Source organism: Lepisosteus oculatus, chromosome 16 (assembly GCF_040954835.1).
Source record: "Lepisosteus oculatus isolate fLepOcu1 chromosome 16, fLepOcu1.hap2, whole genome shotgun sequence".
NCBI lineage: Eukaryota > Metazoa > Chordata > Actinopteri > Semionotiformes > Lepisosteidae > Lepisosteus > Lepisosteus oculatus.
The window spans coordinates 18,638,468-18,654,070 of NC_090711.1; the positions used below are offsets into that span (position 1 = coordinate 18,638,468).

General features: G+C 50.4%; 2 non-coding genes and 1 pseudogene across 2 annotated transcripts; all 3 read left to right on the forward strand.

Moving 5' to 3' along the window:
- The first annotated feature begins 887 nt into the window (after window positions 1-887).
- Window positions 888-1,061, forward strand: LOC138223428 (U2 spliceosomal RNA; annotated as a pseudogene).
- A 4,874-nt stretch (window positions 1,062-5,935) lies between these two features.
- Window positions 5,936-6,119, forward strand: LOC138223462 (U2 spliceosomal RNA). Its single transcript, XR_011181890.1, has one exon. It is a non-coding gene; the product is annotated as a U2 spliceosomal RNA (small nuclear RNA).
- Window positions 6,120-12,150: 6,031 nt separating this feature from the next.
- On the forward strand, window positions 12,151-12,337 carry LOC138223369 (U2 spliceosomal RNA). The gene has a single exon (XR_011181817.1). It is a non-coding gene; the product is annotated as a U2 spliceosomal RNA (small nuclear RNA).
- The last annotated feature ends 3,266 nt before the right edge of the window (window positions 12,338-15,603 follow it).

The window sequence follows — 15,603 nt, forward strand, 5'->3', positions numbered from 1 at the left end:
CACTTGGTCCAGTGGTCAAACACTGGGCCCAAGGCAGAGAGGCGACCGGAGTTCTACACCCACGCAGTCAAGTGGAGCAGGAGGTACGAGGCCACGAGACAGCCAGAGCTCTGCACCAACCACAGAGCTCTGTACAAAGAGGTGAGGGGGCACCTGGTCGCCAACGAAAGGCTGCGAGTTCCCAGACAAGTCTGGGAAAGAACGCAGCCGAAAGAACTGGACAACAAACTGAAGGACCTCAACTGGATGGCTGTTCACAAGAGACTAGCCACCAGAGAGGTCCTCTACAGACACTCGATTTCCAGGAATCCGCATTGCCCCCGGGACACGTGTTTCGTCGAGGAGACTCAGGAGCACGTTTTCTGGAGCTGCCCCTTCGCCAAGGCGGTGTGGGGCAGAATGGACAACATAATGCAATTCCTGGAAACGAATGCGGTGCTCAGCTACCAGTACATTCTGCTGGGGCTGGCACCTACCGGACTGGACAGGGGGACACAGTTCCTGTTGTGGCTGCTGCTGTCCCTCACAAAGAAAGGCCTGTGGGACGCGAGGAACAATCTCATCCGGCACAACATCGAGTGGGGAGCGAGGGAGCTGGAGGAGAGGATCCTGGCGGACCTCAGGAGGAGGATGAAGCGCGACGTTGCTAAATGGGGTTTCCCCACGGCAAAGGAGCGCTGGAAAGGCCTATGGACCCTGTACAGGGATTAATGGGTTACAGCAAGTGGTAGGGTTTGGAGGGACACTCAAATTAACACAAATCCGCCCACCCTTGCATGGATTGATAATGGACAATCACCGCCGTTCCGCCGTTGTTTGAATTTGTGGAGTGTTACTGTGTGAGATGTTTTCCTTTTGAGATGTGTTTTTTATTTTTGGAATAAAGTATATTTTATAAGAAAAAAAAATCTGTTCTTATCAGTTTAATATCTGATACGTCCCCCATCGGGGGACCACATATTAAACGGATTTTTGGAACAGGGAGCTGGATCAGGAGCTTGCTCCGTCCTCTCCACGCATCGGCCCGGTATTGCAGCGCCTCCGGGAGCGGTGCACCACCTTCTCTCAGCGGTGAAAAGACAGACGTAGCAAGCAAGCAAGCAAGCGAGGTGGACTGGAGCTCCTTCTTCTCGGATCTCGTCTCTCGTCCATCTGTGTGTCCGTCTCTCTCTCGCTCCCTCTGTGCGCTTTCTCGCGCCTCGACTCTCTGGGCAAGCAGGCCGGCCCCCTTTTCGGCTCCCGTGCGTTTTCCCTCCAAAAAACGTAGTATATCCACCTTTTCTTTCTTTTTTTTCGGCAGGCAGGCGTGTGTGCGCGTGCGCGCGTCCCTTTCCCTCCCTCCCGAGAGAGAGCTGCCCCTTGCCTCTGCCCGCAGGTGCTGGCGCTCGGCTTTCGCTTGCAGACAGTTGGGCACAGCTGCTGCCAGTGGGAGGGGCCCAAGCTAATGAGGCCGGGCGGCTGGCGCCCCCTGCGGCTGCGGTCGTTGTCTGGCCGTTGACAGAAGATCAAAGAGTAGGGCCCCCGCCCGGGACTGGCAGGAAGGCAGGCAAGAGAGAGGGGGAGCAGAGTCCCGCGGCAGGCCTCTGGCTGCAGGGAGGCCGGCAGCTGCGCGGGTCCCGGGCTCCAGAGGAGTCGGCCTGCGCCATCGTGCGCCAGCGGAACGCCCGCGCGTCGGTCCGCGCCTTTGTGGGCATCGCTTCTCGGCCTTTTGGCCAAGATCGGAAAGTACGTGGCATGCCCGCGGCTTGATGACTTGGCTTGAAGACGACGACGGAGAAGACGGCGGCGGCGGTGACAACGGCGGCGGCAGCGGCGAGGAGGGAGATCGAGAACCAACCAGTGGAAGGAGGAGCAACCAACCGGAGGAGGAAGAAGGCCGAGGATCCTAAGCCACCACGGGTAGTCGCTCTGGGTTGAGCCCAGGGGGCGAAGTGGGGCTTCCGGATGGCGGCGGCGGCGAGGAAAGGAGAGTGCTGGGGGAACGACGGGAAAGAAAGGTAAAGAGGTGGCTGGGAGGGCGAAAGCAAGAGGGAGAAGGTCGGGGGAGGGACTGGAGGTAAAGGGCAGTAATATTTCTGCTATTTCAGTCACCCCCGAGGAACCGGAGGAGGTGGAGGTGAGCGAGGAACCTATTCTTCCAGGACAAGGTGAGCCGGTAGTGGCTAGTGAGGGGAGTGAGATTGAGCCAGGGGGTCTAAAGGAGATAGAACAGCCTGCTCACCCGCAAGTCTCCAAGGATCCCGAGAGTGATCTATCTTCCTCGGGGGAGGGGAGCCTGCAGCACTCCGGTGAGGAGGAGAGTGATTCGGTAACAGCAGAATCAGACAATTCAGATACTAGCCAGGAAGATGAGATGAGGGTACAGACTCTTAACGACCCGCCATGAGTCGTAAGATTTGCACAATAAATGTGAGGGGTTTGAGAAACCCAGTTAAGCGGGCTGGCGTCTTCAAAGACCTAGCAAGTCGCCAGTTCGGCTTTTGTTTTGTTCAGGAGGTACCTCTAGGGTCACAGAAAGATGTGGTTGAATATAAGAAAGAATGGAAAAAAGGGGAGTCTTGGTGGAGTATAGGAGGGGTACACTCGTCAGGAATTGGGATTTTATGTGGGGTGACAAGTTTTGTGGGAGGAGAGGTTTGTGTGGTGGTTCCGGGGCGCCTATTAGTGGTGGATGGGGTGTGGGACAGCCTGAAAGTGCGCCTGATTGCGGTGTACGGACCAGCGGAGAGGCGCCTTCAGGTAGATTTTATAAAAAAGATTGAGCCACTCTTATTTACTAACAGGGTGGTGGTGATGGGAGGAGATTTCAATGTGGATATTGGTGACACAAATGGGGCAGGGGCACGGGCCCTGAGAGAGTTGGTGAGTCGTTTCAAATTGCAGGACGGCTTGAACAACTCGGGTCCAGCCTCCAAACAGTTTACGTGGAGTAACGGCAAGGATATTTTCAGGCGACTGGATTACATCTTCACCACCCTGAATGGATTACCTTCGGTAGGACAAGTCGCGCCGGTATGGTTCTCCGACCACATGTTGCTGTCCGCCTGCTGGACCTTGGATGACTCTGGCCCCAGATCAGGTTACTGGAGGCTTAATATAAAGGTGTTGTCCGAGGTCGAGTATAGAAGTAGGATAATTGGCCTAGTTGAGAACTTTTGTAGTCTGAGATGGAAATATCTGTCCGCGGTGAATTGGTGGGAGACGTGTAAAAGAGCAATATGTAAGGAATCAATTTAATATTGCAGAGACAGGAGAAGGAAAGAGAGAGGAAGTGGATCAGCTCCAACAGGAATTACAGACCCTTTATGAGGAATTTAATCGGGGAGGCTCCTTTGATGCACCGAGGGCAGCAGAGATCAGGCTCCAGGTGAAAGAGTGGTGGTTGGCGCGAGCCAACGATTTCCTATTTAGAGTAAAAGGAAATTGGAGAGAGAAGGACGAAAAATGTTCTGCCTTGTTTTTTAGCTCGGTGCGTAACAGACAAGCCAGAACCTTGGTGGAAGGGCTAAAACAGAAAGACGGTTCTGTCACCTCTGACACAGCAGGTATAGTAAGGCGTGCTTCGGAATTTTATAGGGAACTGTTCACGGGGAATCCAGTGGAGACTGCCTTGTGGGAGGAGTGGCTAGTGGGAATAGCAAAGGAAACGGACGGTATGCCTGAGCTGGAGGGAGAGTTATCAGGTGAGGAACTAAAGGAAGCGATGGCGGGGATGCGGAGGGGTACGGCTCCAGGAATTGATGGCTTGCCCATTGATTTTTATGTGGTGTTTTGGGATAAACTACAGCCTATGCTGCTAGAAGTCTTTCACGAGATTTTAGAGTCTGGGGAATTACCGGGAACTATGAAAACTGGAGTTCTGTCATTGATCTATAAGAAAGGAAATAAAGAGGACCTGGAAAACTGGAGGCCTATTCAACTACTCTGCACAGACTATAAGATCTTGGCCAGGGTGTTGAGTAGACGGCTGAGGAAGGTGATGCCGGGCATAGTGTGTAAGGACCAGACGTGCAGCGTAGAAGGCAGGAAACTAGTCTGGAATCTCCAGCTAGCAAGAGACATTATAGAATGGGTAGAGGAAAGGGGCCTGGAGCTAATACTGGTAAATCTGGATCAAAGTAAAGCCTTTGACAGAGTATGTCATCCCTTCCTCTGGGAGGTTTTAAAGAGATTAGGGATTGGTGGAAATTGTATCCGCTGGCTTAGGATTTTATACAACGGGGTCATCTCCAGGGTTTGTGTGAACGGAAGTTTTGGGGATGGGGTTCGCGGTGAGTCGTGGGGTGAGGCAGGGGTGTCCCTTGTCCCCTTTACTCTACGTTCTTTACCTGGAGCCCTTTTTACAACAAATACGGAGCGACCCCTGGGTAGAGGGTGTACTAGTCCCGGGTAGCGGAGGAGCACAGGCAAAGTTGATGGCTTACGCGGACGACGTAACTTTGTTTCTTACCACTGACAGGTCTCTCTGTCGGTTTTGCAGATAGCGGACACCATGGCGGCAGGAACGGGTGCTCTGCTAAATCATAGCAAGTGCACCGTTAAATATTTTGGCAGATGGAAAAACAGGCAGGATGTGGTGAGAGGCCTCAAATTAGAAACAGGGCCCGTTAAGATCTTTGGGGTCTGTTTTCAGGCCGGTGACTCTGCCACAATTAACTGGAAGAGTAAGATCGCAAAGGTTAATCAGAAGTTAGGTTTGTGGCAGAGTAGACATTTGACACTCGTAGGGAAAGTTCTGGTAGTAAAGGTGGATATATTGCCGTTGCTCATCCATCTGGCTTGTGTTTTTCCGTTGCCTCCCAGGTTTCGTAGAGACCTGGTGAGGGCCATCTTCCGCTTCATTTGGGGCGGAGGATACGAGTACATCAGGAGGGCGGATATGCACAGGCCAGTGGAGGAAGGAGGTAGGGCAGTGCCGGATCTGCCGGTGAAACTGGACTCACTCTTCATCTCAGGACTGTGCAGACTTCTGCATGAGAGTCCGGACCACCTGTTTGTCCCCTTTGCACACTTGTGGTTTGCCTCTGCAGTGAAGCATCTAGTGGTTTGGACAAACACAACGCCCAAAGCCGAAAAATTACCATGGCATTACAAGCACGCTGTACAATGGCTAAAAAAGCACCCTGGTGTCAAGGATGGTACAGTATTGTTGAACCATAAGGCACTATACCATCTGGTTACAGCAAAGGAGGAGTCGGCGATCGTGGGAGTTTCAGGGGATGTGTGGAGGAAAACGCAATCGGTGGGGTTGGAGAATAAGTTAAAGGACCTCAATTGGTTGGTGGTATGGGACAGACTCCCTGTTAGAGAGACTTTATACAGACACGGTCTCTCCAGACAGGACAAGTGCCCACGCACTGACTGTCAAGAAACAGAGTCAATCACACATGTCTTATGGGATTGCGGTTTTGCACGGAGGGTATGGGACCAGTGTGGGGGTTTCCTAACGCAGGTGAAATCGGATTTTGTGGTGTCCAGACAAGTTATATTGCGGGGAATCCCAAAGACACGCAGATGGGGGTGCAATTTTTTGTTATGGTTTGTAATTAGTTTTGTAAAATTCCATCTTTGGACTTCTCGCAAAGACCTCACTGAGCGTGGGGTCAGCGGAGCACCAGCAGCGGTTGTTCATAAAGTGAAATATGATATAGCATGTCGGGTAAAATGGGACATTTTGAGGTGGGGTTTCGCTGCGGCCAAAGAGAGGTGGAAGGGGTTATTTTCATTGGTGTGATATTATCAGGGTGTTAGAGTTTGTATAAGTAAAAGTTGGTATATTTTGTTTGGGTGTTTTCGGAGGTAGGGGCGGGCTTTTGATTTACATTTGAGGTGGGTTTAGGGAAATTGTTTTGGGTTGGTTGTTGAATGTCGTCTCTGGGTTTTGTTGAGTAATATTTGTGGGATGGTTTTGTGTGATGGGTAATTTTTGCTGTTGATGTTTTTTATGTTTCTAATAAAAAAAAAAATATGTTCTTATCAGTTTAATATCTGATACATCCCCCATCGGGGGACCACATATTAAACGAATTTTTGGAACAGGGAGCTGGATCAGGAGCTTGCTCCGTCCTCTCCACGCATCGGCCTGGTATTGCAGCGCCTCCGGGAGCGGTGCACCACCTTCTCTCAGCGGTGAAAAGACAGACGTAGCAAGCAAGCAAGCGAGGTGGACTGGAGCTCCTTCTTCTCGGGTCTCGTCTCTCGTCCATCTGTGTGTCTCTGTGTCCGTCTCTCTCACGGTCCCTCTGTGCGCTCTCGCGCCTCGACTCTCTGGGCAAGCAGGCCGGCCCCCTTTTCGGCTCCCGTGCGTTTTCCCTCTAAAAAACTTAGTTTTTTAAGCCCTTTCCCAGGGAGGCAGGCGTGGCTTGCTTGCTTGCTTGCGTGTGTCCCCGTCCCTGCAGGCGGGCCCCTTTCGACAGCTGGGCGTTTTCCCTCCAAAAAACGAAGTATATCCACCTTTTCTTTCTTTTTTTTCGGCAGGCAGGCGCGTCCCCGTCCCTCCCTCCCGAGAGAGAGCTGCCCCTTGCCTCTGCCCGCAGGTGCTGGCGCTCGGCTTTCGCTTGCAGCCGGTTGGGCACAGCTGCTGCCGGTGGGAGGGGCCTAAGCTAAGGAGGCCGGGCGGCTGCCGCCCCCTGCTGCTGTGGTCGTTGTCGGGCCGTTGACAGAAGCTCAAAGAGTAGGGCCCCCGCCCGGGACTGGCAGGAAGGCAAGAGAGAGGGGGAGCAGAGTCCGGCGGCAGGCCTCTGGCTGCAGGGAGGCCGGCAGCTGCGCGGGTCCTGGGCTCCAGAGGAGTCGGCCTGCGCCACCATGCGCCAGCAGAACACCCGCGCGTCGGTCCGCGCCTTTGTGGGCATCGCTTCTCGGCCTTTTGGCTAAGATCAAGTGTGTGGCCTGACCGCAGCTTGCTTCTTAGTCAAGAGAAAGAGGAGGGATCGACGCCAGGAGTTTTTTTTCTGGGTTTTTTTGTGGCAGAGCTTTCCGGCCAAAAATTTTTCTTCGAGATGGATGGAGCTTCAAGGACCCGTGAGGGACGTGTGCGGAATGCAGTGCGGTTTGTGCTACGGATGGGAGGATCGAAGACGGAGTTGGATTCTCGGGACACCTTTGAGGAAGAAGTGATGCAGAAAGCCTTGCAGTTAAGACCAGAAGACGTCTTTTGTCTCCAAGATTTTCCGGGTAAGAAGATTTTTGATTTATCGCTTATTTCGGAGGCTCTAGTCAGAAGAGTCTGGTCTACTGCTAATGAGAAAAAGGCTGAAGAACCTTTCTCGGACTATATCATGGAACCTTTGTTTGCCCGTGAACTGAGAACATTAACTGTGGTGATGTTCAATCCATATGTACCAGAAGGAGATATTGTCTGCTTTTTAAAGCGTTTTGTGGACATACAAGGAGTGGGTGAAAAGCTTATGGACAGGAAGGGGTATTGGACAGGGAAGAGGCGTTATAGGGTGCGTCTTCGGCCTAACGGACAAGCGCCTGACGGCCTTTTGCATCCCCCAGCATCTTTCTTCATTGGCGCAAATAACGGTTATTGTTATTATGGGCAGCCCGCAGTTTGTAGGAGATGTGGGAAGCCGGAGCACAACGCTGCTGATTGTCGTGAGGTGATCTGCCGGAAATGTGAAGGTGTGGGGCATTCCACCGCTAACTGCACTGAAGAAACTAGATGCAATCTGTGTGGGGGCGAGGGGCACATATTTAAGGATTGTGAACAACGGAAAAAGAGCTTTGCTGAGATTGTGCAGGGTTCGAGACCAGCCCCAGGCGCCAGTACAGAAGAGCGCGGAGGTGAGGAGGAGACGGGCAGTGTGGACATGGAGGAAACAGGAGAAGCCTCAACGGCTGATACTGGAGAAACAGCACGGGGGTGTGAACTTGCCGGAGGTGAGTCAAAAGAAGTTTCTTCGGGACTGGAAGTAATGAAAGAGGTTGTTGGGAAAATAAGTTGGGGAGACATGGTGGAGGAGACGGAGCCGGAACAGGTCCCAACTAAACATCAAAGCAAAAGGAAGAACATAGAGACTGGTGATGACCCAATTAGAAAGGCGGGTAGAAGCGCAGATAGCATGGAGATAGAAGCGGCAAAGGATTACCCGGCGTCTGTTGGGATGGAAACACAAAGGAGCTTCTCAATCTCCATGCCTAATTTTCAAGATGTGTTGTTGGAGTCTTCTTGTTCTCCAGGACCAAATCTGACCATCGAGGAAACGCCTCTAGAAGAAGGGAGCAGTTTGCCCGGTGGAATGCCTGAAGAAAGAACAGAGGTATGGTTTGATGCAGGACTGCCCAGCAAATTTTTGAGACTGTGCAGATGGGACGAGAAGACGACTTCAGTTAAGTGGCCTGAATCCTTTGAAGGATCCATTTTTGAGAAAAGAGGGATCAGATTGAGGCCAGTGGTTACCGACGGGGAAGTATCAACTTTCCATTTGTACGCGGAGGACATTAGGGATGTTGCACAGCAGAGATATCGAATTACAGACCTAGTAAGAAAGTGGGTAGAAGGTGTAGAAAAAGACGAGGTCAATTTTGAGCAGAAGGTTAAGAAAAAGGAAACGCTAAGAGCAAAACTAGCGGCTCCTAGGGAATTTTTGCAAGCATGCAAATTAGTGGAGGGAAATGTTGTTTATCCTCCTGGTACGGAGGGTATTTGTAATATGTTGAAAGGTTTTAAGAGAGTGAGAGTAGAGGTAGAAAAATCTAGAGAGTGTGGGTGGTTTATTAGTGTGTGGTACATTTGAGAAAGTAGTTAAAGAAGTCTATGTATGTTTTTCTTGTTTAATGAGGGAATGGACTCAGAAGGGCTTTTGTTAAATCCTTTTAATTTACTATGTTGAAAGTCTTAATCAATGTCAGAGGATTGAGAGATATAACTAAAAGAACGGCAGTGTTTAGTTATTTGAGGACTTTGGATTTTACTGTGTGTTTTTTACAGGAAGTGCATCTCAGAGATCGAAGGGATGCGGCTGCCTTTACTAATGAATGGGATAGAGGCCCTTCCAGATGGAGCGTGGGCGGGGTTCATTCATCAGGCATTGGAGTTTTATTTGGGACCTACGATTTAGTGGTGGAAGGATGTGAGGTGGGCGTGGCTTGTAGGCTAATGAGTGTGGATGTGGTTGTGGGTGGTTTTAATTTTCAGTTTATAGGAGTGTACGCTCCAGCTGTAGTTTCTCAGAGACTTACCTTTTATGCAAACTTAGCTCCTTTTTGTTTAACCAATAGAAAGATTGTCTTAGGGGGAGATTTCAATCTTGACTTCAGTGATCAAGATCCTTTCCTCCAGGGACCTTATGGTAGTAAGTGCATCTGTGCAGCCCTTTTGGCACTCAGATCATGATCTGGTGTTGATTGAAATTGCTGGGGCAGGTGTTAACTTTGGTAAGGGGACCTGGAGATTGAACACGAGTGTTTTAGAAGATGCAGCTTACAGAAAATTGATAAGGAGTAAACTGATAGAGTGGGTAGATGAAATAACTAAATGGTCCTCCACCCTAAAGTAGTGGGACGTAGTTAAGAAAAGGATCCAACAAATAACGAGAAGTTACTGTAGGGAAAAGCAAGCGCAGGAAAAGAGAGAGGGTAGATTGTTGCAGGAGCATCTAACTCTTTTATATGAGGACAGTAACAGAGGGGTATTAGTGGATTTAGAGGAGATTTGTAAACAGAAGGAGAAGTTGAAAAGTTTCTATGAGAAGAAGGCTCGTAGGTACCTCTTTAAGACACACATTGATAAACTGCAGTTCTCAGAGTCCTGCTCTACTTTCCAGTTCCGTGGCATGAGGGACAGGTTATGCAGGAGAGTAGTGGAAGGCCTGATTGATAGTGCAGGTAAATTGGTATCAGATAGGGAAGGGTTGTTATCGGTTGCAACGGATTTTTATCAGGAGCTTTTTGCGAAGCGAGAGATAGAAGAAGCAGCTGTTAGATGTGTTTTAAAGCCAGTGGCAACATTAATCACAGAGGAGGAACAATCGAGTATGGAAGGGCCTTTTATGGTGGAAGAGTTAACTACTGCCATGAGAGAGTTGAAAAAAGGTAGAGTGCCGGGCGCAGATGGCCTCCCTGTAGAATTCTATTACACATTTTGGGACATATTGAAAGATATATTGTTATCTGTGGTGAAGGAGGTATTTGTGAGAGGGCGCTTGAGTACATCTATGAGTACAGGGATTTTGATTTTGTTGTATAAAAAAGGAAGACCTACAGATTTGAGTAATTGGAGGCCTTTGACGTTTCTGGGCACCGATTACAAGATTTTGGCAAAAGTTCTTACGAATAGGCTAATACGAGTGCTTCCTAAAGTCGTGGGTAAAGAGCAAACATGTGGAGTTCAAGGACGAAAGATTTGTTGGACTCTGCAGTTAATAAGGGACTTAGTTGCTTGGTCAAGACAAAGGGATGTGCCCTTCTTGCTGGCTAATTTAGATCTGGAAAAAGCCTTCAACCGAGTGTCTCATGACTTCCTATGGAAGGTTATGGAGCGTATGGGCTTTGGCTCTCTTTTTATAGGTTGGATTCAGACCCTCTATAGAGAAGTGGGGAGCAAAGTTTTAATAAATGGACATGTAGGGCGAATGGTATGGCAGGATTCAGGGGTGAGACAGGGATGTCCACTTTCTCCATTACTCTTTGTGTTGTATATTGAAGCATATGCTCGTCTTGTTTGTGCCGACCCTAAGGTGGAAGGTGTTTTGGTGCCTGGTAGTGGAGGGCAGAGAGCCAAGATTGCTTTATATGCAGACGATATTTCTTTGTTCATGAATTCTGACGTGGACCTGCAGGGGGCGCTGGATCATTTCGCAATCTTTACCAAGGCATCTGGGGCTAAACTCAACACGGGGAAAAAAAATTAATTTTTTTGGGAGGTGGAGGGATCGGCAGGACTGTGTGTGTGGTTTGCAGGTGTGTAAAGACCCTCTGAAGATTCTCGGCGTTTATTTCCAGGAAGAAGAAGCAGCTAAGTATAATTGGCTTGAAAAGTTAGAAAAAGCCAGATTACGTTTGGATTTGTGGAAAAGTAAGGGGCTGACACATATAGGTAAAGTCCTTATAATAAAGATAGAGATATTGTCTTTGTTGGGATATTTGGCTTCAGTGTATCCCATGCCTTTGAGTTTAAACAGGTACCTGACTAAAGAGGTTTTTGTTTTTATTTGGGGTAAAAAGTATGAATACGTTAGACGGGCAGATATGTACAGACCTGTTGAGGAGGGGGGAAGAGGGGTCCCGTCTTTACCCATTAAATTGAATTGTATTTTTGTGTCTTCCTTATGTGAGGCTTCAAAAAGGCCCATTGGACATCTGGCTCATTATTTTGTTTGGTTTTGGTTTGCAAGATCATTAAAAGGACTGTTTTGTTGGGACAATTCGGTTCCTCATGGTGTCGACATGCCCTGGCATTATAGGCACGCCAGCCGGTGGATTAGCAAAAATGCACAGGGACTGGAAGGTGAGGTGCTCTCCAACCACAGGACGCTGTATGTGGAAGTAATGGGCAAGGATGAAGCAAGCCTGGTGGGTGGACTACCCAAAGACATCTGGAGCCGGATTCAACCAAAAGGATTGCAGCATGACCTGATGGACCTCAACTGGTTAATCGCCTGGCAAAGGCTCCAAGTGAGGGAGATTTTGTATAGACACAAACTATCTCGACAAAAATTTTGCCCGAGGATTCAATGCAATGGACAAGAATCGATACGTCATGTTTTTTGGGATTGTAATTTTGCCAAGTGTTTGTGGAAAAAGTGTAATGAACTTTTTGACATGTTTATGTTGAACTTTGTTATCACTGTAAATATAGTTATGTATGGTTTGAAAAAAGGTTTGTACTCTAAAGAGACAGCGTGGGTTCTTTGGTTAATAATAAGTTATGCAAAATCCGAGCTGTGGAGGGCGAGGAACGGTGTGACAAAAAACGGGGTCCAGGTAAGCGTGGTGGGTGTGTTTCGCAGATTGGAGTACAGAATTAAGTGTGAAATTGTCATAGATATAAGGAAAAGAGGATACCACGCTGCCAAAGAAAGGTGGAAGGGGTTATTGCCATATAGTATGTCTTAGTTTGGGGTTTGCTGTTGGTTTCGGTTTTTTGTAGATTTCTGAGTGTGTTGTTTTCCTTGATATTAGATATGTTTTTCTTCTGTAAGTAGGATGTTTTTTTTGTCATTTTGTAATAAAAAAAAAATCTGTTCTTATCAGTTTAATATCTGATACGTCCCCCATCGGGGGACCACATATTAAACGGATTTTTGGAACAGGGAGCTGGATCAGGAGCTTGCTCCGTCCTCTCCACGCATCGGCCCGGTATTGCAGTACCTCCGGGAGCGGTGCACCACCTTCTCTCAGCGGTGAAAAGACAGACGTAGCAAGCAAGCAAGCAAGCGAGGTGGACTGGAGCTCCTTCTTCTCGGGTCTCGTCTCTCGTCCATCTGTATGTCTCTGTGTCCGTCTCTCTCTCGCTCCCTCTGTGCGCTTTCTCGCGCCTTGACTCTCTGGGCAAGCAGGCCGGCCCCCTTTTCGGTTCCCGTGCGTTTTCCCTCCAAAAAACTTAGTATATCCACCTTTTCTTTTTTTTTCGGCAGGCAGGCGTGTGTGCGTGCGCGCGTCCCCGTCCCTCCCTCCCGAGAGAGAGCTGCCCCTTGCCTCTGCCCGCAGGTGCTGGCGCTCGGCTTTCGCTTGCAGCCGGTTGGGCACAGCTGCTGCCGGTGGGAGGGGCCTAAGCTAAGGAGGCCGGGCGGCTGGCGCCCCCTGCGGCTGCAGTCGTTGTCGGGCCGTTGACAGAAGATCAAAGAGTAGGGCCCCCGCCCGGGACTGGCAGGCAGGCAGGCAGGCAAGAGAGAGGGGGAGCGGAGTCCGGCGGCAGGCCTCTGGCTGCAGGGAGGCCGGCAGCTGCGCGGGTCCCGGGCTCCAGAGGAGTCGGCCTGCGCCACCGTGCACCACCGTGCGCCAGCGGAACGCCCGCGCGTCGGTCCGCGCCTTTGTGGGCATCGCTTCTCGGCCTTTTGGCCAAGATCTAAAGATACGTGGCATGACCGCGGTCTGAGGACTTGACAAAAGGCGAAGACGACGAAGGCGAAGACAGCGGACAACGGAACCAGACCAGACGGGCGGAACCTTATCATCAGAAGACCGAAGCAGAAGACCACCAAGGCCACTACGGGTAGTCGCCCTGGGTTGAGCCCAGGGGGCGAAGTGGGGCCTCCAAGATGACAGCGGTTGAAGGTGGTGAGTGGGCCCGCGGTTCGGCGGCTGTGCACCCTCTGTCCCGTGAGGGGCAGATGCGGTGCACAGTGCGCTTTGTTGTGAAGGAGGCGGAGAAGAAGAAGGAATGGATGAACCGTGAGCGGTTTGAAAGAGTAGTTCTGATGAAGGCTCTTGGGATTAAGTTGAAGGACATTGATTGTTTACAAGATTTCCCAGTTAGAGGGATATACGACCTGTCGCTTGCGTCGGATGAACTTTGTGAGAAGGCTTGGGAAAAAGTGTGTGAAGGAAGAGATGTGGTACCGCTTAATGATTTCCTAATAGAGCCATTGTTTGCCAGGGAGCTCAGGACTTTGACAATTCATCTGTTTAATCACCGGGTCCCAGAAAGAGACATAATCACCTTTTTATCCAGATTTGTGGATGTGCAGGGAGAAGGTCAAAAAGATTTAGATGCCCTCAGAGTGTGGACCGGTAAAAAGATACACGGTGCGGCTAAAACCTAAGCCATCTGAGAGTGAGGGTGTGGTACATCCCCCGGCTTATTTCACGATTGGGCCTAATAGAGGCTACCTCTTCTATCCAGGCCAACTGGTGACGTGCAAGAAGTGTTTTCAGAGGGGTCATGTAGCGGCGAACTGTCCTGGCGGTGTGTGCCAAAAGTGTAAGGCTACAACTCACGAAACTAAGGACTGTACTAAGGTCTTAACTTGCGACCTGTGTGGGGCAGAAGGCCATGTCTACAGGGTCTGTCCAATGAAAAGTCGAAGTTTTGCAGACGTGGTGAGGACTTCGGCAGAGGGCCCGAGGGGAGATGAGACCAGACCACAGCAGAAGACCGCGACCACCCAGAAGCCACAAGCAGGCGCAAGAGAGGAAAGAGACGACAGACCAGAGGGGATGCCTAAGACGACCAAGGTACCTGAAGAGGCGCGTCCGGGGACCTCAACGTGGGCGGAAGTGATGGACAGGGCAGAGTCGGAGTCGCCGGAGTGGGCTACCCAGCCTAGCAGGGCTGCAAAGAGGAAGTCGGCAGCAGAGAAGAAAAGAATGAGGTCGGATGAGTGCTTGTTTGAGACTGTGGCTAACCGTTTCCAGGTCCTAGCTTTTGAGGAGGACTCGGAAAACAGCGACGTCGAGGCAGAGAAGGAAGAAGACGGAGAGAGCGGACAGAGAAAGCAGAGACGGAAAAAGGCGATTGCTGTGAAGAGGGCGAGGGGGGAGTGTAAGAAAGGGGGTAGAAAGGAGGAAGGGGTGGAGGGGGGTGTAGAGGGGGAAGGAGAGGGGGGTAGGGAGAGGGAGGGTAGGGAGGAAGGGGAATTGAGGGAGAGGGGTGGAGGGCAGGGAGAAGAGGCTGACACCTTGGAGGCCTCAGCTGAGGTCAGTACTTTTGATGACCCCATACCCCCGGGCCAGGGCGATATAGTTGTGGAACAGGAGGATTTTGCTTCAGAGACCTCAGAGCAGTCGGGGAAAGGTGGCGGTATCCACCTCCTGACCTCCGATGATCCTGGGGTAAGTCCATCATCCCTGGGGGAGGGGTCCCCGCAGGTTATGGGTGTGGTGGAAACTGCCCTTAGTCTTATTGGAATAGAAAGTGCTTTTAGTTTGGGAGACGGGTTACAGCTGCAGACTCCCTTTGACCCAACATGAGTTGTACCGTATGTTCGGTTAACGCCAGAGGGCTTAAAAATCATAGTAAGCGGATTGGCGTCTTCAAATGGTTAGAAGCGCGCCATTTCGGCTTTTGTTTTTTGCAGGAGGTACACTTAGGCACAAAAGGTGATATTGCCACCTTTAAGAGACTGGGTTAAAGGGGAGTCCTGGTGGAGTGTAGGGGGAGTGAACTCATCCGGAATCGGGATCCTATGTGGAACCCCGAATTTCTCTGTAAGCGACGTTAACTGCATAGTCCCAGGAAGGCTAATGGTTGTAGACGGGGCATGGGAAGGACTGCAGGTATGTTTGATAGCTGTCTACAGGCCTGCCGAAAGGCGGCTCCAGGCGGCGTTTTTGAAGGACCTTGAGCCTCATCTGTACACCAATAGAGTGGTAGTGATGGGAGGGGATTTTAATATTGATGTGTGTGATGCGAGTGGTGTGAGTGTGAGTGGTCTTAAGGAATTAATATCACGGTTTCACCTAAAAGATGGTCATAAGGACTATAGTCAGGGACAGAGAATGCACACATGGAGTAATGGAAGGGATGTCTTCAGAAGACTTGATTATATCTTCACCACCCTACGTGGGTTGACACAGGCGGCAACGGTTACTCCGGTATGGTTTTCAGATCATCTGTTGTTGTCGGTTGATTTGATACCAGATGGTATGGACCCTAAATCAAACTACTGGAAACTGAACACGAAAGTGTTATTGGAAGCCGATTATCAGAGCTTGATA